The 20,561-nt window shown below is 33.7% G+C and overlaps 1 protein-coding gene across 3 annotated transcripts in view; it reads right to left on the bottom strand.

Annotated features, from left to right (window-relative positions):
* Nucleotides 1-15,776, bottom strand: part of uzip (beta-pore-forming protein unzipped) — a 48,913-nt gene extending 33,137 nt beyond the window's left edge. The window contains exons 1-2 of one of the 3 annotated variants that reach the window (XM_073957450.1): nucleotides 15,413-15,668; nucleotides 15,032-15,322 (exon numbers count right to left, since the gene is read on the bottom strand). The gene's annotated coding sequence lies outside the window, so the exon portion shown is untranslated. Of the gene's footprint in view, nucleotides 1-15,031 lie in introns of all 3 variants that reach the window. The other 2 variants (XM_073957451.1, XM_073957449.1) reach the window with 2 other exon arrangements.
* Nucleotides 15,777-20,561: the final 4,785 nt, after the last annotated feature.

Raw genomic sequence — 20,561 nt, forward strand, 5'->3', positions numbered from 1 at the left:
TATGTAGCTGAATCTAAATGACAATTTATTATAAAATATTTAGGTTTTTACATCACCTAAGAAAATTGAATTAAATTGTGACCATCAAAAACAAAAGCATGTCGAACAAGCAACCAGTCACAGAAAATGCGAAGATGAACAAACTGTCCAATTGTTCCGAATTTTACTTTTATTGCCAACGCGTATGACGACCAGAAGAAGATCATCATGATGATGACATCGTTTTGATACAGCACATCAACCAGAATAGCCAGACAGCAGGCCATAGCATAAATAAATTTATTAGAAGTGGAAATAATTAGAATTGCAGTGTGTATATGTCATCGTCGCATTCAACTCGAGAATCGTTCGTAAACATATTATGTTGTATATGAAGATGGTAAAAATATCCAAAAATCTGGCCCAAAGAAATTGGAATATATTTTCGATATACGCATCAATCAGCCTTTAGTATTTTAATATTCGAAAATATTCATCCCGTTCTCAAAGACTTACATACGAATGAAAGACTTTCTGCCAAAAAAATATAATTTCGCAAACTACAAATTTTCAGAAATTCGACATTGGATGGGGAAATACTTTCGTTTTAATATATGTACCTATGTATATACATATTTTGGTTTCAATTCTTGACTAAATTCAATTTAAGGGACATTTGATTTGTTAAGAAATGCTCGAAAATCATTTCCATTACATAAAGGAAACTGTTTTCTGTATGAATTTAGAAGGTATTTTTACTAATTTCAAACGATGTATATTATACCTCATTTAGACTAGACATAAATCCTCGACTGGATTTAATAAATCCAGTACAAATCTCATTGCATTTTGATATACATTTTAGAGGATTTAAATAGCAGTCAGCTGGGTCGAAACGTCAAAAGAATTTTTTGCAAATTGAATTCGTCTCAAAAAACATACGTCAAATTACAAATTTATTGTTTAATATTGAAAATGCTACTAATGCTAACTAAAGAATTATTTTATCGCAGTTTGCCCATCTAAAATAAATAAACGAATTATTTTATCGTTTGTACATCAAAACAAATTTAATTTTCCGCCTCGTTTACAAATTTTTACTTTTTAAATTATTTTTAGTGCAAAGACAAGATAAGACATTTTTTGCTAGCATTCTTCAGTGAATGGCTTTTGAATTTAACATAATGTTATATTACGATGTGGTGATATAACATTTTTTTCTTTTATACATTTTTACGTATTTAACCGAATTTACCGATCCAATTGACATAGAATTATTCTTGAATAGATCCTTGAATTCATAAATTTCGTTTCTGATACCATTACATGAAATGTTCCTCCTTGGTTGCGATTTTGAATTAACAGCAACCTGTTAAGGGTAATGTTTCTATACAAAGTTTCGTAAACATTTTTTTGTTGCATGCATTTTGTCTAGTCTTATTTGTATTTATGTCTTTGTTTAGTGTAGCAATTCACCGATGCATCTACCTTGTTTCTTGTGCCAGCTTGCAACTTTTTGTATTTTCTAGCAACATGTTGCAAAAAACAGAGGTGTACACGAGGATTTATGCCAGATTTAAAATAAATCCACTCAATAGGAGGTTTTATTTTTGTACGGGAAATCTGGTAGATTTTGGATGGATTTAGCAAATAAAACCTGATAATGTGCTAAATCCGGCTAATATTTACGATGTCTAAACGATAAAATAATTCGTTTATTTATTTTAGATGTTTTTGAGACGAATTCAATTTACAAAAAATTCTTTTGACGTTTCAAATTCGATCAAGCATCGATTGAAGCATCTACCTTGGTAATTGTGCTATGAACAAAAATCAGCTGACTGTCATTTAAATCCTCCAAAATGTATATCTAAATGCAATGAGATTTGTTCTGGATTTATTAAATCCAGTCGAGGATTTATGGCTAGTCTAAATGAGCTATTACCCCTGTTGTTGATAAAATATTTATATACTTTGTTTCATAAACATATTTGCATTATGCATCTTTTCTTTGTCTTTGTTTTTTCCTTTGAAAGAGTATAAAATGCTTAACTCTCTAAAAAAAAGTTACTGAGTAATATTTACTGAGAAAGTACAAGCACAAACCTAATTATTTTAAATTATCGAGTGCACAGATAGGTATGTATGTATATTAAAAATAAATTTGAAAATGTTATTATGTCGATTTCACTTTTTCAAGAAGGAGCTCATAATGACATTTTTAAATTTTTTTAACGCATATATGTAACCTATATTCAAAGCGACGTATTATAACAATTCACCATCCTACCACAAAATCGCTTTTGGGGCATCCGCATTACCCAAATACGTTATGACCGAAGTGCCGTTTAAAACACAAAACCGCGATTTAAACATATTAAACATTTTTTCATTCGTAGGCGCAAATAATTTTCTTTTACAATAAATTGATTTTCATGATATGTTTGGTAATAACTGTTCCACAAACATCACAGGCAGGACAAGGGAGACTTCTCTCATATCAATGAGTGCACTCCGATTCATATTAGCTCAATGATATGGGACGTACAGTTTATCGGCGAGTCCGAATGGCGTGTCCTAAGACACCACTTGCAGAGAAGTTTTACATGGCGGAAATACTCAGGAAATGTCGCCAACATTACTGAGGGGTATTTTGCCACCGTTGAAAATTTGATGTTGTCTATCCGGGGAATCGAACCCACGATCTTCTGCGTTCAAGGCGGGTGTGCATACCATTGCAACCACGGTGGCACCCATTTCGATAGTACATATTCATAAGAATACATGTGTTCTACTTTTTTCACCCCAAACGCTTTGAGAATACGGACGTATTTAGGCCTAACAATAAAAAACATTGAGTGTTTATAACGAGAATACTTGAGGAAATTATATCTGGTGAATATACCATTAACGCTAATAGCTATACTAAAGAAGCTTTAAGATAAACTTTTGGACCAATAGTCATAAAATTCCGCACATATTTATGAGCTATATATGTGGTGTTTTATCATCTATCAAAATGACGCAATCATGAAAAGGAAATTCCGCGGAAACTAGTGCCTAGGGATAGTGGAGTAGGGTAACACTTTGTCGGCAGCATCCGACTATAGCCCTTACTTGCTTTCAACATTTGTTTTTCATGGTGCAATTATTTTTTTTTATTTTGGGGGTAAAAATGCATAATGATAAATTGTCTTAATTTTGGGTCAATTTATCGTTTTGGTATTGATTTATATCCACTTCAGATCTTAGACCCCTAAGAGTCTTTAGGAATCATATGAGTAAAATTCAAAGTACAAATAAATGGTTCTTTAAAAGATCGACTCTATGTAAAAATAGGTTGGAGCAAATTATAAAAAGGAAATTCCGGATAGCAAAAAAGGCCTAATAAATTGACGATTGTTTTTAGAAAAAAAATAGTCCTTATTAGTTCACGTGGTATTAAATTGAAAACATCATTAGGTCAATTGGATTGTTTTACTTTTGTTCGCCGTTTAATACCATCACTATTATTTCATGTTTATCATTTCGCTTTTGTTATGATGAAATTCCCCACCCAAATGATGCGCACAACTTGAAAGTGCAAAAAGAACGAAAAGAAAAGTAAACTGCACTTGAAATCGTTTATGCAAATGCTACTTTTTCATTTATCTATTCATTTCAAGAGGACTTAGTCGCCAAGAATATGTGGGGGAGGCGTTTGTTTGCAGTTTGTGCCACGTACCTCGAACCTTGAACCACAAAGCATTAGGGCTTAGCCATGCTTGAACTACTTGTAAGTGAACGTTGTTGTATTCGGCTCGGATGTTGATTGAAAACAACGCTCAACAACGAAATAGATAAATGAGGGTCGAGAGGCAGACATCAGTTACGTACCATCAACAACGTACTGTGGAAGTCATTTAAACACAATTGTAGACGGTAGATGTTGGTGTTGTCGCCGATGTTGTCACAATATTCCAAATGACAAATAGTGTTGAAAATACACCAACATATCAGCATTCTGTTGTTTCATACCATCCTGCTTGTCCTACTCCTTCTCCTGTTTCCTTCCGCTGATCTGAGCCCCTTCTATTGCAAAATGAACTAAATTTACATACATACATGCCATCCTCAGTCGTTCTTTATCGCTGATTTCACTGAGATGAGCGAATGCATGCGAATAAACACTTTGAAAGTCACCCCTGCCCCTGCTTGCTACCTCGTCGATTGCTAACAGGCTAAAATGAAATAAATGTAAATTCATCACTCAGTTCAGTGTTTTGAAATGATTGCAGTCCATTGCGCAAAGAGTGCACACTCCCGCGCACACATGAAATATTCATTAAATAACAAATTATAATAAAAACAAAACCATGGTCCGGTTGAAACCTTTTTCTAAAATGAGTCAATTTTTCAATTGTACACACTCATACATATTTATGTATGTGAACTACATTCATTTACATATAAATGTACGTATTTGTGAAGTCACCCAGCTTGCTATTTTTACCAAGGGCTCTGATTTCAGATTTTTATCGAGTTTTTCTGACGTTTGATTAGAAAATGTATCGATTTCTCTAATTTTCCTTTAGAATTTTAAACAAGATTTCGTATAAGAAACTCTGCACATTTTCCAGTACTTGTTTCCGAAAACTTTCGAATATCTGAATATACTCTAAAGGCAAATTTTTATTCGTGTCTTATTCTCGCCAACCACAATTCCCGAACTTCGATTGAGAGTAAGTAGGGGAGAGATTTTGTTTTGTTTGCGTGCTGTAAGAGTAAGAATTCTGGGCGAAAATATTCAGAATATCGAATCAAACATCCGAAAAGTTTCCGATTTTTTCACAATGTCGGGACGTTTTTTGAAGAGAATTCTATTTTCTACCGATTATCGTATGTTTTTCAGGGTTATGTCCGAAATTGTCAAGAAAATCAAAATTTCCCTCAGATTTCTTTCCGAATTCTTAACGAATTTATGTAGAATTTCGAATGTTGTTTTTTTAATTTCCTTCGACAAAACATTCCGACTTCGGTGGACACGTCTATAAAAGTTTTGCACCGATATCCGAAAGAATTCGGCATCACAATCGGCAACATGTTCAGAGATTGGGACCGAATTCGGAAAGAACTCTGAAAAATGTTAGCTGGGCAGTTATAGAAAACAACAAGTACATCCCAGCAAAACACATTTCGGAAGCTCTGCACGTCCACGCGATTCCCGAGGAATCGCCAGACAATTTCGTTTTGATTTTGTTCCGTTTTCTTTCCGAATTTAGTATGGGACATCTTTATTAAAAGCGAATTTTTCATTTTGTTCTCATCATATTTTTGATTGTCTATTTATTGTGTTCTTTTTCGCTGTAGTTTATTTTTGAGTTTTAGGTATCGGTATTCTGAAATCAAAACAATAATTTTTTACGAATATTCGGAAGGCACATTCCATTTCGATACGACATTATTTCCGAAATTGTATGAGAATCGAATACGAATTCGATCCAATTTATGAACCTGTATGTTGATGTCTGAAAAAATCAGAATATTAGGGTGTACTACTACCCTAGTCAAAGGAAAGCGGCCGACCATTTGTTCGATTTCTCAGATAAAGTAACTGCGAAATATTGTGATACAAAGAGGCTTGTGAATACTTTGCAAATTGGAACTACTTGTAATACAATTGGTCTGTTCCATAACTGCAAGAATCTACTAATTTTTGATATTTTTTCATAAAGGAAAAACTTATGTATAGATTCTTGCAGTTTCTGGAACAGAACAAATGTGTATTTCAAATTTTAAAATAGTTTGAAATGAAGTACAAAGTTGAATAAATACATTACATCTGATGTGTCAGTTCTGCCGAAGAAACAGGCGAACATTTGCTTCGAAGGTCTTCTTCCACGAACAACTTTCGTTGGATTTGGCTCGCTTTCGAAGAACCAAATGGTCGATTCCTGCCTTGTTTCGATCTATGCTTAGGATCCAAGATTCGTCGTTTGGACGATCTTATAAATGTCGTTTGAAGCACCGCGAATGTTTTTATTCACAATTTCTTTGCTTTCTTTAAGCGATTGGCTAATTTTGATGGATCTGGAGAGAAAAATCCACTTTTGCCGCCAGGTGTTCATGCAATATCAAATGTTAGTTGGTGGAAGAAATGCCCAAGGATGCCTCTATCTCACGGTATATAACGGCTTAATGTTTTTCTGGCTCAACGGCCGATTTTGGGCGAACCTCACGACCTTCGTTTTTTGCGATTGTCGGCCACGATTGAATTCATTAAACCAGTTTTTCATAGTGATATAAGATGTCCCTTTATCGATATACAAAGATTTAATTTGATCGATGCACTCTTGCCGTGATTATCAACGTCGAAAGTTGTAAAAATTATCGGACGAAAATGTTCACAAGTAAATTCCACTTTTTTGCAAAGTAATTTTTTAAAGTCACTGTAAACAACCCAACACATGGTCGTATGTCAAACTGTCCTAAGCGGGAGAATTCAACTTTACGATTTTTTTAACTTTTATAATTTGATATCTTTAGGATAAAGAGAGGGACATGGACGATAATAAATCCTGAACAGCACGACAAACAGACAAAATCTGTTGATAAATTAAAAATCCTCCTCGGTTTGACAATGGACCGAAGAAGTGAGGTAAAAAATACCTGCTTTTGAATTGTCAAGCATAAAGTCGATAAAAAGTTGTCATTAAAACTCATTACGACGGGCCAGCAACGCGGACCGGGGTCTGCTAGTTTCCAATAAAATGGTCAATCATTTTAGAAACCTTTTTTTGCTGGTAAAGAAATAAAATTAACGTGGCTACCTTCTACGGCCAATTTTTTAAGTGAATGGACGAGAGCCACTGTATGTGCGTGCTGTTGATTGTGGACAAAGTGGTGAAATGTGTATCAAATGAAATGTGTATCAATTTTGAAGCCTGTGAATTTTACGCTCAAAATACAAAGGTTTAAAATGACAACAAAAGCCAATGGCAATGACGTGATCATCAGAGTCTGCTTTGCCAAAAGCATAGAATTGTGAATTTGTTAGTGTTAGGGTTCTTGGCAAACCGAAAATTGCAAGCGAAGCTTGAAAGTTTAGAGACATAAAATATATTCACATTTGCATTTACACACATACATATGTATACGTACTTAATATGTATGTATGTATGTACATGTCTCCGATTAAAATGTAAACATTTATGAATACATGAACATGATCTGCATACATATGTATGTATGTGTCCAAATAATGCAATTCATTTGATTAGACTTTTTCCTTTTACCCGGCTCAGTCTATGTAAATACTTAAAATCATGACATTTGATGAATTGCATTCTTAAATAAATATTAGGTATAGAATATTCTTACTAAGAGGGTTTGATATGGACCAAGACAATGTCTTATACGTCTCAAACCGAGAAATATCCGAAAACTAAGACGTTTTGTGAGTTTTAACTAAATCTTGGTAAAGAAACACTGTTGTGAAAACAAAACAGAAGCACCCTTTCGGATAAAGCAGTTTTTCTTTAAGAAAGGGTCTATGGTCTTTCACATTTTCATTGGAAAATATTGAAATGAAAATATACGCTGCGGCAAATACATAATGAAAAATATATCACTTCCGTTGCAATAACTTAAAGTGAAACGCCCTGTGATACGAAATTAAGTTTTGTTTAAACAATTAGTTATTATTTGATTATTTATTTATACAAAAACGTTTTTTTTATAAATATAGCAAAAGAATAATCAATTAATTGAAATTACAATAAAGATTACCGCTGAAGAATTCGGGAAAAAGCGGACGAAACTTTGGGAGAATAATTGATAAAAATCTTACAGAAAAAAATTGGTAAAGATCCATGTTTTGAATCACCCAACACGGCAAAATTAACACTGCGCTGTGTGTATTGTTGATCACCTATATACCATTAATTGGCGTAATTTCGAATCTTCTGACTCGCGGTACTAGAATATAATTAAATATATAACAAAATAACATCAAAGGCATTTTTGTCATTACTTACGGTCACAAAATTAGCACCGGAATGTATTTACTTTGCCAAATAATAAACGAAAATAATTGCATCACTCGGAACCACTATCGTTGATAATTTGGATGTTTTTAATTTCTTTTAAATATTTGATTGTCGTATTAGAACTTTCTAATATTGATAAAACCAAATGTATAAAATGTCACTTACAGTTTGTGCATATACGCATTTCGCTAAAAATGACAAAAGCCTCCTACGAAATGTGAGAAAGCAATGAAATTTTTTCAAAATATATGTTTGCAAATTTTTTCGGATTTTTCGCGATATCTAACAAAAATATGCCAAAACCTTCCTTGAATAAATATAAACATTTTGAGACAAACGCGAAACAAATCGGTTGTAAATTGGTCGAGTTAAATAAGCCCAAAAATTCCACCAATAACACTTAAGAATTATCGATTTTCTTCATCCAGATTTGGAATAGGAAATGTTAATTCTGGAATCTCTGTTTGACATAGTATGGTTTGTGCATGGATGCGTCACTATACACGTGGTATTCAATACTTGTAATGCAGCAAACTTAGGCACTTTTTTGGTATCTATAAGTGCCAAATCCGATGTAAATGCAAAGAAAGTAAATTCATATAAAGCGAAATGACAGAACACTTGAATTGATCTTTTTTTGGAAAAAGAAATATAAAAATAATGTTAATGATGATTCTGGCAACATTAACAAACCGACTATTCATATATACCTACATATTACGAGTATTGTCTATGATATCATTTTGCCACAATAATGCGGTATGGGATGTACACGGAGGCGGCATTACACATCGGCAAATTAGTGTTGCAGTTGGTGTCAGGACTTGGTAAAGGACGATAGTGTTTTACCACAAAGTAGACATTTTCAAATTTCAACGAGCCACAAGACCTTCTATCACTTTCACACATGCGCCACAAGCATGGGGTGTTTGTTTTTCTGTTTTCAGAAAATTCGCAACACGTGCGTCTTTTTCATATATGTATGTACCTATATCCGCAATTGCATTCCTGGCCTTCAATTTTGTTTTGGTTTGTGATTAATCAGTTGTATTGTTGTTTTTATTAATTGGCTCTGAAGGTTTCTATTCTTTGGCTTTTTTGTTCTGGTGTTTTATTGTTTTGCTCAGGCACACATACATAGTTTTTTACATCGGCCTGAGATTGTCCATAGGATTCAGGAGCAGCTGCGACTGATGCTGCATTACTGACTGCAAGCACTGCTTTGTTGTTGTCCATGTTCCTGGCGTTTTTATTGTTATGTTTGTCCATTCATCCTAGGGGTGGTTTGTGATTCTGTTCTGCGCTTTGCTGTTGTCTTCCAAACTCTCTTCGTTGTTTCTTTTGTAATCGTGTTTGCCAAACTTACCAGCTTCCATAATAACAATGATTGTGGGCCACGTTTCAACACAACAAGGAACAGGGGTGGCAAGGCGGCATTTCACACCACCTTTACATCAGGATGTGACGTTGAATTTTCCAACATTGCCTTTGAAGTCTAGAGATTTGTCTGTTTCGCCCCTACTTAATATATGGGTGCAGATGAATCATGTTAAAATTTCAATGAAATTACCCTAGTGTGGACCGGGATTAAGTAAAGATATCACACATTGTAAGAATGGCAAACAATTTATCTATCTTACATCGTCATACATTTATCTATAATAACAAAATTGTCACGAATATATTAATTCATAACTGAATTCTTATTTTTATTTCTTGTAACTTGTGGAAGGTTTTGTTTGTCCCAATATGGATAGGCCAATAATACAAGTTATCTTTTGTTATTTGTTAAATGTGTCAAAGGTTTTTTTGTTAAAAAATAAGCAAATCAGTTTTAACTACCTCGTAATTTATAAACAAACTCGTTGTTTTAAAATGTAGAACAGCAAAACTAAAAATTTTATATATATAATAAACGGTAACGTTTCCGACCAACACAAGAGCCAACTAAAAACTCAGAAAAGTAGAGCAAATTACATATGGGGATTTCTGAGTGAAATCGGACACATTTCAAAATAAGGTTTTTGATTTCCGTTATTTTCTGCTGTGATGATGCAACAAAATATTTCATCAACAAAATATTTCAGTACATTTTCCGATTTTTTTTTTTTTTGTTTTTTTTTTGACAAACGGTTCCAGAGATATTGCGCCTTGAAAAAGTCGAATTCTGTAAAAACTATATGCAAAGAAATACTCATTACGTTAATAGTGATCCAACTTGAAAAAAATCTTTATTGATATGTTTTGTTGTTTTATCAGCCATTGAATCAAAAATAGAAAAAAATTGCACATTGTGCCTGAATGCAATTTTCGCGATTTAATATTTAAAATCAATTTTAACAATAATTGTACTCTTCGATTTTCTTGATTTTTTTTATTAAACTACGACCAATTACAAAAATTGTAAGTCCTATATGGTAGTGGGATTCGAATTATTATTATTTCTTCTTATTTTTTTAAATTTGGCAATACCATTTTTCCTTTATACCAGCGTAAAACATTGGTTATTTCACTAAAGAAATACAAAATTAATATTTTTAAAATTTGTTTTGTTGTTTTATTTAGGAATTTATCTTAAACATCTTAAAAATTGCGTCATTTTTTGGTTTTGAATATGGAATAGCAATTGTTGTACCAGCCGAATAAACTACCTTAATTTATGATCAAATAAATGCATATATGACTGGGCATCCGAGCCGAATAATCTACGAAATATTAAAATGCATTTTTTTAGAAGATTTTTATTTAAATAAGAAAGAGGATTTGAATTTGAAATATTCAATGGCTAAACCTATCGCGGGCACCAAAAAGACTTAATTCAGTAATACCCACTAATGCTGGTACACTATTTTTAAACCATTTTAAGATGTTTAGGATAAATTCCTAAATAAAACAACAAAACAAATGTTATGGGTAATGTATGTATGTACGTATGTACAAATATATGTATACATGTACTTCAATTGTGACAAAAAGTATATAAGAAGTTTTTCTTACATCCACGCCCTGTATAGCATGGCCGACCCTGTCCGATTATAGCAGATCTTGCTGAATAACTGCATAAACAAGTTCTCTAAGTGTACATCCATCAAAAACATTTGCACATTAAACACATATAAAAATAATGTTGGTGCTCTCCCCAACACTTTGAACTTATGCTGTTGTCTGTGAATGTTCATAAGTAAATGATTATGTCCGTCTGTGAATCGGAAAAATTAAATACATAATTCAAGTACGAATTCCTAAAACGGATTAGCTTAGATTTTTTTACCCAACTACATTTTCTCACTTTTAATTAATTTCTCGTTGGAGTCGAGCTTAATGATCGATGATTTTTGCAAGTGAAAAAGAAAAGCCGAAGACTCGAACCCACACAACCTCCACTATGTGACATGTTTCGCTTTTGGTAGAGGCTCATCAGACATATCGGCTGTGTAGCGGCTTCGTGTCACTTTTCTTCTTTCAAATGCAATTTGTTTTTTACAAAGATTGATATTTGTCCATTCATTTCACTTCGCTCAAAAAGTCACCAGCCGATTATTAAAAGTTAAAAATGCTCATTCATTCTCATATACATATGTACATATGCATTTATTTATGTGTGTATTAAATTTTTGGGTCGTACGTGTCAAAACCAATAATCACGTTTAAGTGTCTCATATTTTATTGTTTGGTCCCATATATCAATTTTTTCTTCCTTTCTACAACGTAAAAATTGAACATCCTTGTCATATAATTATACATAGCTCATTATTCCCTGTTTCCATCTTTCCTATGAAAAATAATACTCGACAAGACCGTGAACATATATGTATACAAGTATGTGTGTGTGTGTTTTTTATGTACATATGTGCATGGTCTTGCCGACTATCCAATCCAACTCTCGCAGAAGTTGTCAATGCTGGCATATTCCCAGTTTTATTGTTGTGTTTGATTAAGTTTCCAGTATTGGTGTCTGGGTTCAATTCTTTAGGGAATTAGTGTATTGTCTGAACATCGACAAACACGTGTCAATCGAAATTGATAATTGGGTCCTTTGTAAATTTATTTCTCTCTGCTCTTACTGAGAGCTCTAGCAATCATGTAATCGACAGTTTTATAGAATTTTGATATTGGTATCTGGTATGTATGTATGTGTTTGTGTGTCGTATATTGCGTGCGTAAGCCAATGAATGTAACCCCCTCCCCACTTCTCCCTTTCAAGGAATCCTTATATATATTGCTGTAAACCATCAATGTCATTATAGAGGCGCCAAGTGTATGTAGTATTGCTTTAAATACGTATGTATGAATGTTTGTGTATTGTCAAACACCCACATAAAAATGGGCCGACAAACTGACGACTCTGCTTAAACAAAGCACAGGACATTTGGTCTGCTTTAGTTTCGTTTACGTCGATAACTATGACAGGATATCAACATTGCCGTAAACATTTCAACAACTCCGACCATAAACAATGCGAAGGTTAAGTTATCCTGTCTGAAGCTTTTTTCTTCTCTCTACTCTCACTCACGAACCATGAGTTTGTATGGTCTTGGTGGGGGGTCTGTATTAGAGTTTTGTTTTTATTTGTTTTGGTTTGGCAGCTTTCTGCGTAAGGAAATCAATGGCGTCGTTTAAAAAAATTGAAGAAATTTAAGTTATCCCTATTTGTTGTTTTTAAGACCAATTATTCCATATCGTCACCATAAATGCCGGAAGACGTAACCGACATGGAAATCGAAATTCGTTTTTTGATGGAATCTGATATATTAAGCTAAAATACATGCTCTGGCAAAATTTCAAGCTTCTACGTTTAAAAATAACGATCCAATTCAAGAAATGCCAATAGACGTAACAGCATACAGTAATTTTCATAAAACACAAACGGCGTAACCCACATTATTTCAAAATTAACAGCAGTACAAACAATGTATTCTTTGATTTTTGCAGCAATTATAATACCAGAGGGATGGCTTATTGAGTTAATGTATAATTTCCACGGGGGCGGATTCGGTTAACCTGTTATTTGACCCGAAAGTCCAGGTTCAAAACCGGGTTAGACCCGGTTCTACTGAACCGATTACTACAAAATGGGTAACGTATTAAAGCTTATAGAAATACCTATCACATGGTGTAGTTACTTTAACAGTTTTGTCTCTTACTCGGCTTATTTATCCATATGTGGTATTTGACTCTAAGGTGGCGATATCTCAAGAATGGTAGCTTTTTTCAAAAATCGCAAATACCATTCTTTTAGTTAATTTTTAAAGCAATAACTTTGACTTTAGACGGTTTTTACTGATCTTAGAGAAAAAATCCATAATTGAAATAATTGAAGATGATGACAGAAGACCTATGCCTGGATTTAAATAAACATCTAAAACGCACATATGGAAAACAATATGTTAACCGGACAAAAGGAAGTGGTTATTGGGAAGGCAATGCTCGTCTCGATATTGTTAATTTTTCTAAGAGAAACAACGAACGAACGTTGATACGAAAACGTGTATATGCTCAAAATATGGTCTTGTCAACCAACCCATGGTGTAATAGAAATCAACTGATTGTAGTAATCAATAGGTCCAGAGAAAAACTCAAATTTTCTGTATTGGTTTACTTATACAAAAAGACAGGAGATCATACAGTCACTGCGAGCATTGGCTTTTGATCCTAGCAGTATAATCTTTTTTAAAACTTATATCAAAGACGACTTCCAGATTCTACCATAAAGAAGTTCCGGAAATTTTGTGGCAGTGGATCCTCCCTAAAAGTTTCAACACCTGCAAGACTTAAAACGCTTAATTCCAAGTGATTGTCATTACGACAACATTCCTTATGACAATTAAAAGTTACATTTAAACTGTTACATATCACTTAATTTATATGAACTATATTTTGTCCATAAATTGACTTAAATACAACAATAAATATAATATTCCAGATTTAATATCGTCTAATACAATTGAAATTATAAGTAATTATAGTGATGGTTGGAATAGACAGTTCACCTAATTGTGGTCCATTGAAATATTAACGTCAAGACTGGAAATTGAACCCAACACCGTCAGATTGCTAGTTTAAAGATCGCTTAACCGCGTAGGCCAATAAACCAGTTCTAATTTGTTTATAATTTTTCATTTATACTAGTTTCTTCAAATGTATACTCAATATATTGTGGGTTACGTCTTTTAGCATTTCAGAAAAATACAATACCAAAAGACGTAACCCACACAGCTTCTAACATTCTGGAAAAAAATTTAATTTTTTTCCAAAAATATATTTCTTCTCTGTCTTTAAACACGATACTAATAATTTTCGTTATTTTATAACACCGATTTCATTTTATAACGTTTTTTGCTTCTCCTGTAAAATTTTATTTTTGTGGGTTACGTCTTCCGGCATTTATGGTGACGATATATGTATGTACATGTCTCGATTCTATGGCATTTTAAGAAATAGAGATTAGTAATTGCTACTCATCCACCAACGTCCCTGAGATGAGGCATGAGTCATGCCGAATATGTACGTCACCAGTCAACTCCGAGCTCATCGACCAACACATTGCTAGAGGACTACAGGATTCATTTCGTTCTTATTTTTATTGTTTTTTTTTTCATTGTTATAGACTCCATGCAAGAGCTTCCAGTCCCGTCGTAAAGGAGCCTCAAATGTCATAAATGCCGCCGCAACACAAAGGGATTCTCACGTACACACGCTCACATCGTGAAACTTTAATGGGTGAATGTGTGTGTATGTATTTGGATGGAAAGGAATGTCAACGTCGTTATAATATCAACCAAAAAGTATTTCCGAAATCAAGGCCGCACATAAATACGATTGTCGAAGGATTGGACTTGTGGTAGTCATCCATTCAATAGATGTTCTAATGTGACTGTCTGTGCGTCACGAGATTGTGCGTATGGCCTCGAATGCATGCAATCATGTGCTCACATCCTTCAACTGCAAAATAACACCACATTCTCTGACCATACCGCCGCATTTATAGCAATGCACATAAATGGATACATATTTAGAATACTTACTTTGATATTATAAAAATGCCTCCTGCTCCCAGTAATGGGGTAACTACAGCACAGCTTATAAACGCCTGCAAGTACTGAGACCAATATCTTACCAATAAAAAAATACGACGACAACAACACCGACAACACCGAGATTAACGAGTATGGCAATTTACTCTACAATTTTCCACACAACTTAACAAAAACACAATGATGCCTGCAGGTTTCTTCACTTCTTTCTAAGTTTGTTTTTTCTTTTGTCCCGGTTCCCGTTCAAGCTTCCGACCAACGTGAAAACAAATAACTGTTTCTCTGAAAAGGCGGTGGGATTTCAAGTGCAGAGGTGATTAGTGCACCTTGGAATATTTTAGGGCGAGAATTGAATCCTTTAAGCAAACTTACAAGCACACAATAAATGCCAACAGATAACGCACCGCAAATATCTTCACAATTTCAATTTGGCTTATGTATTTTTATCAAGGTGTATTCCTAAATAGTATCACAAGATTTAATTTCCAATTTAATAGGCTTTGGTCTTCTCTGTTTATTTTTTCACTGATTTATTGAAATAACACAAAAAATAAAATCTTTATTTGGTGTGCGCCGCCATCCGTCTCCGTTTTTATGTTTTTTTACGTTTAGTGTAAAACACTGACTGAGCGAGAAATCGGAAATCAAATCACGAAAGAGGGTTCAAGATAAATTTATATTGGCAACGCAGATGATTTTTTTAAACATTGGCAACATTTCCAATGAAACTCTCAACAAAACAAAAATGAACTCTCACTCTCCGGATTCCAACAACAAAAAGACAAGATTTTGGTTAACAACCAGTGTTGCCGTTTTGGGCATTTCGGCACAAATTTGGGCCGAAAGAAAACTAATTTTAATTTTGGGCCGTATTCATTCTAATTTTAAATAGTATTTTCTAAAATATCAAATTTGGTCTTTGAAATATATTTTTCATGTAAGTCCCAATTTACATTAGGCGAGTTTACTTGCGGCAATTGTCAGTTTGATGGAGAGAGAGGTGAGGCATATGCTAACCCTTTGCCTCTCAGCCCCCTCTCTCACCTACAAACTGACAATTGCGGCAAGTAAACTCGCCTAATGTAAATTGGGACATACTGAAGTATTTGGTAAGGATTCGTGCATTGTGGCCACCGTTTAAAACCTAACACAGAAGTTCATAATGATTTGGTGGCAACGGAATCTTAAGATACATTACGCAGTCGTCATTTCATTATTAGCGGCGTTCTATATAATTTAGTGGCACAGAATGACATGCTGCTTCTTCCTTGTTGTTTTAAATGTTTGTTTATAAACTGTTCAGTAGATAAAAACAATGGACAAGTAAGTAGAAAGACTTTTTCTATAAAAAATTAGTATTAACCACAGACATATTTTAGATTAATAACAAAGAAGACAAAAACAACTTTAACGAACCTTGCCTATTATGAACCTTGTATTACATTTTCCCAGACTTGTAGAATGTGACCCCGATTTAATAGTAACAGAGTGGAATTTGCTAAGACTCAGTGAAACTGTACTTTCAAATATTAACGTTAACGATACAAATATTAACGTTTTCTGGGGAAAATTTGCATTATTTAAAAATGGCTTGAATGAAAAGTGTTTTGCAAATCTTGGAACTTTTATTTTTAATTTGTTGTCACTGCCACATAGTTCCGCCGCTGCCCTTGCTGAACGGAAATTTTCCACCCTATCCTTAATAAAAACTAAACTCAGAAATAAGCTAGAACTAGAGACCGTGATTAGTATTATGTTAAGTAAAGAACTTATTAATGTTAATAGTCCCCACTATGTGTGGTCCGCCAAAAAAGATTTAAAAATCTAAAATAATTTTGTTTTTATATGTTTTTTGTTTATATATATATATATATAAAGACTGAATATATAATTATATATTTTTATTAATAGTATATTTAATACACGCCTTAATTACTCAATGAAAATGTTACTTTTAAATAAAACTCGATCTCGACAATACATTAAATGGAATGTAATGGACTGAATTTATGTATGTATTTATATAAGTATATTATATATTTTTTATTAATAATATTAATGTTTAATATACACCTGAATTACTTAAGTATTTTTGTTTTAAATACGGACGTGAAGTCCTTTGTTATGTTCTTTTATTTTTTTAATACTAATAAAAGATATTTATGAGAAATATATATTTTTTTGTTTTAATTTTTAATTTTGGCACGTTTTAAGGAAAATTTTGGGCCGAAAAAAAATTTTCGAACGGCAGCACTGTTAACAACAGTGTTGCCAGTATTTTTCTGTGCATCGTGTCAGGGATGGAAAATTAAAAATTTCAAGAAGTACTAAAATGGTAATTTTTGCGTTAAAAAGGTATTTTTATTTTTTTAACTAATCATTTTATATTCAGCAAAAACAAACAAAATGGCTATAGTATTGATTTAATACTCTACAGATGAGTTGGTTCGTCACCGTACAGTCGAAATTCTATGAAAATGTAACGCTACGAGATATATTTTTCAAATATTTGTGGAAATCTTCCGTCAAAATGGGAAAAACTGCACGTCATTGCGAGGACTAACATCCACTCCTCCAAAATTAAGGCGTTCTATTAAAAGATACTGGCTGCTTCAGAAGTTATGAACCTCTAGAAAATAGCTTTTCCGTCTCATCGTTTTAAAGGCAGAACAGCAGGGGGAAATAGCAAAAATTCCCACAAAACTGAATTTTGGTGGAGAGCCAGTCTTTACCATTAGAAGCAACGTCCTAAAAGTCCCCATCGCTCCCATGTGTGCAAAAAAATTTATCCGGGGTCAAAGGTCATTTTTGGAGGCATTGTTGTTTTTTCATTTTTCTTAAAAACTGTAAGATTTAGCAAAAGCCGGCTAAAGTAAAAGTTGTAGATTTAACAATTGTCTACAAGAATGGTCTTTATGATTTCTAAGAAAGGCTAACCATTTTCGAGATATCGCGATCTAATAGTCAAATGAAAAATTAAACCGGTTTTTAAAAATCTGGCCTTTCGGGTCGAATAACCTGCGAACCGGACCCGCCGCCCTTCGAACAAAACTTCAACAAAAAATCAGAGAGTTTTCGTTGGGGTCGTTCCCGTTGGGCTTTCAATTACATATGTGAGTTAAATGGGCTATTTTTGCATAGCATACAATGACTCTAACTTGGAATAACTCTACTAAACGCGCTACGATTTTGTTAGATTTTTTAAAAAATAGGTATAATTTAGCTCTTCAAGTAAACATACATTTTTGGGGGGTTACTTCGGTTATTTTAGCCGGTTCGTCTGAATATGTGCATAAAAATTATGTATTTTTAGAACAGCTATATCCATGGTACAATAATACAGGTAAAAGCAAGTCCCAGCTGATTAGATTCACCCGTAATACTAGTGTCAAAAACAATATGAAGTTTCATACATGTTGTTCTTTTCGTTAATTGTCAATTAATATTTATATTTTTTACTTTCAGATAAACAAACATAAAACCCATATTTTTGAAGTTACAGACTTCACGGCTAATACTTACAAGCGAACTTCGAATAAATAGATCAGCAGAATACAACTTTCGAATGGTGTAAGGATGGTGTAAGAGAACAAAGGGCCGTTTAAAATGGTGTGTCAGGAATTTGCGGATACAGGACAGTGCTATATTTATTCATGGTAAAGTGGGTATTTATGCACGCAAAAATATCTCATTGCAGACAAGGATCTGATGGAATATATTATGAATGGAATCTCTCAATTGGATGCACTGTGAATTATACGGAATAAGATAATTGCAGAGTATGGTTAACCTTCTATTATGGAACCTCAGCCGTTTTATTTTGGCCAACTATGGCGAAGCAGATTTGTTAAAAATATCCCTAGCATGCCCCTTTTGCTAAGGAAGAGGTATCAGAACAGCAGTTTCGTCTCAGGTGATGCTGTGGTTGGCATCACAAAAGCAATCCTATGTGGTTGTTGTTTTTAGCTAAACAAAACGTCAAGCAATGGATTAAACAGAACATAAACACACGTGCAGATTTCGTAAAACTAAATTTACTATAAGCACGTTTAAACTCTCCTTTCGTTACCACTTTTTTATCCTTACATCTGTAGAATGAAAATAGTGAACCCATTTTGCATCTAGAAATTCAGTCAACAAGTTTTGCTGATAATGTCCAAACACACTGATTTTATTTAAAACATATGTACATACATAGAACGAAATATATTTTATATATCGAATTGAGATGTTTCATTTGTTTATGCCGTATAAGGACTCAGAAATAGAGATGTTTGCTTATCCTGGCAATAACATCGGCTGCATTTCCTATTACAGAAAATATGTTGTTTTCTGCCGTACTGCCTCACCATCGGCTTTCTTGATTTGTTTCTAGCGGTTTTTATTCATTAATGTTGATAAATATCATTATACATACATATGTTCCCACAACATCCCCGAAGGGACAAGGGAGACTTCTCTCATATCAATGAGTGCACGCCGATTCATATTGGCCCAATGATATGGGATCTATTTTTTATCGCCGAGCCCGAACGGCGTGTCTTACGACACCACTTGTATAGAAGTTTTTCAAGGCTGAAATACTCAGGAAATGTCGCCAGCATTACTAAGGGGGAAATTTGCCACCGTTGTAAATTTGATGTTGCTTGGCCTGGGATTCGAACCGCAGACCTTCTGAGTGCAAGTAGACGTGCTAACCATTGCACCACGTTGGCCCCAAACTTCATTATGAGTCGTGGATTTTATCTTTTCTTCGCATATAATATATTTGGATTTGGTTAATTGAAAATTGTGATTCAATGTGCCCCATCTGAAATTAACCATGAATTATTAGTAATTCTGGATATTTAGATGCAGTGATACTTACCACTGTCAACATTTTTGAAGAATAGTACCACGTGGAATTATTATTGGTGTTAGTTTCATTAAATTTTAATTCATTTATTGAATTTACATACATATATTTGTATTTCATTAAACCAACATTTATGACACTTCAAAGCACATTGATATTTTATATTTTTGTTTACAATTTTCAAAAATGAAGTTGACACTAGTATTACGTACAACAACAAATTTCTATGTGGTTGTTGTATCGATTGTTGTACAACAACACTTGCTTTTACCTGTAATAATTGTACCATGGGAATTAATATAAGTCCCAATTTACATTAGGCGAGTTTACTTGCGGCAATTGTCAGTTTGTAGGTGAGAGAGGGTGCTGAGAGGCAAAGGGTTACCATATGCCTCACCTCTCTCTCCTACAAAATGACAATTGCCGCAAGTAAGCTCGCCCAATGTAAATTGGGACTAAGAAATTCTTTCAATTATTTTGGGGTTTTTGTATATATGTATATGTTGATTAACCTTTTAATGACAACGTCAAGCCAATAAATGCAGAAATCTTTCGGAAATAACAAAAACAACTGACAAAAAGGATAGGTACCGGGTTTTGTGGTGTCAACTAAATAATTGCAAAATGAATGAATGTGCAATGAAATCGTGTGATTTTTCCGGCGAT

Source organism: Musca autumnalis, unplaced genomic scaffold, assembly GCF_047663935.1.
Source record: "Musca autumnalis isolate F117 unplaced genomic scaffold, ASM4766393v1 scaffold_5, whole genome shotgun sequence".
Taxonomy (NCBI): Eukaryota; Metazoa; Arthropoda; class Insecta; order Diptera; family Muscidae; genus Musca; species Musca autumnalis.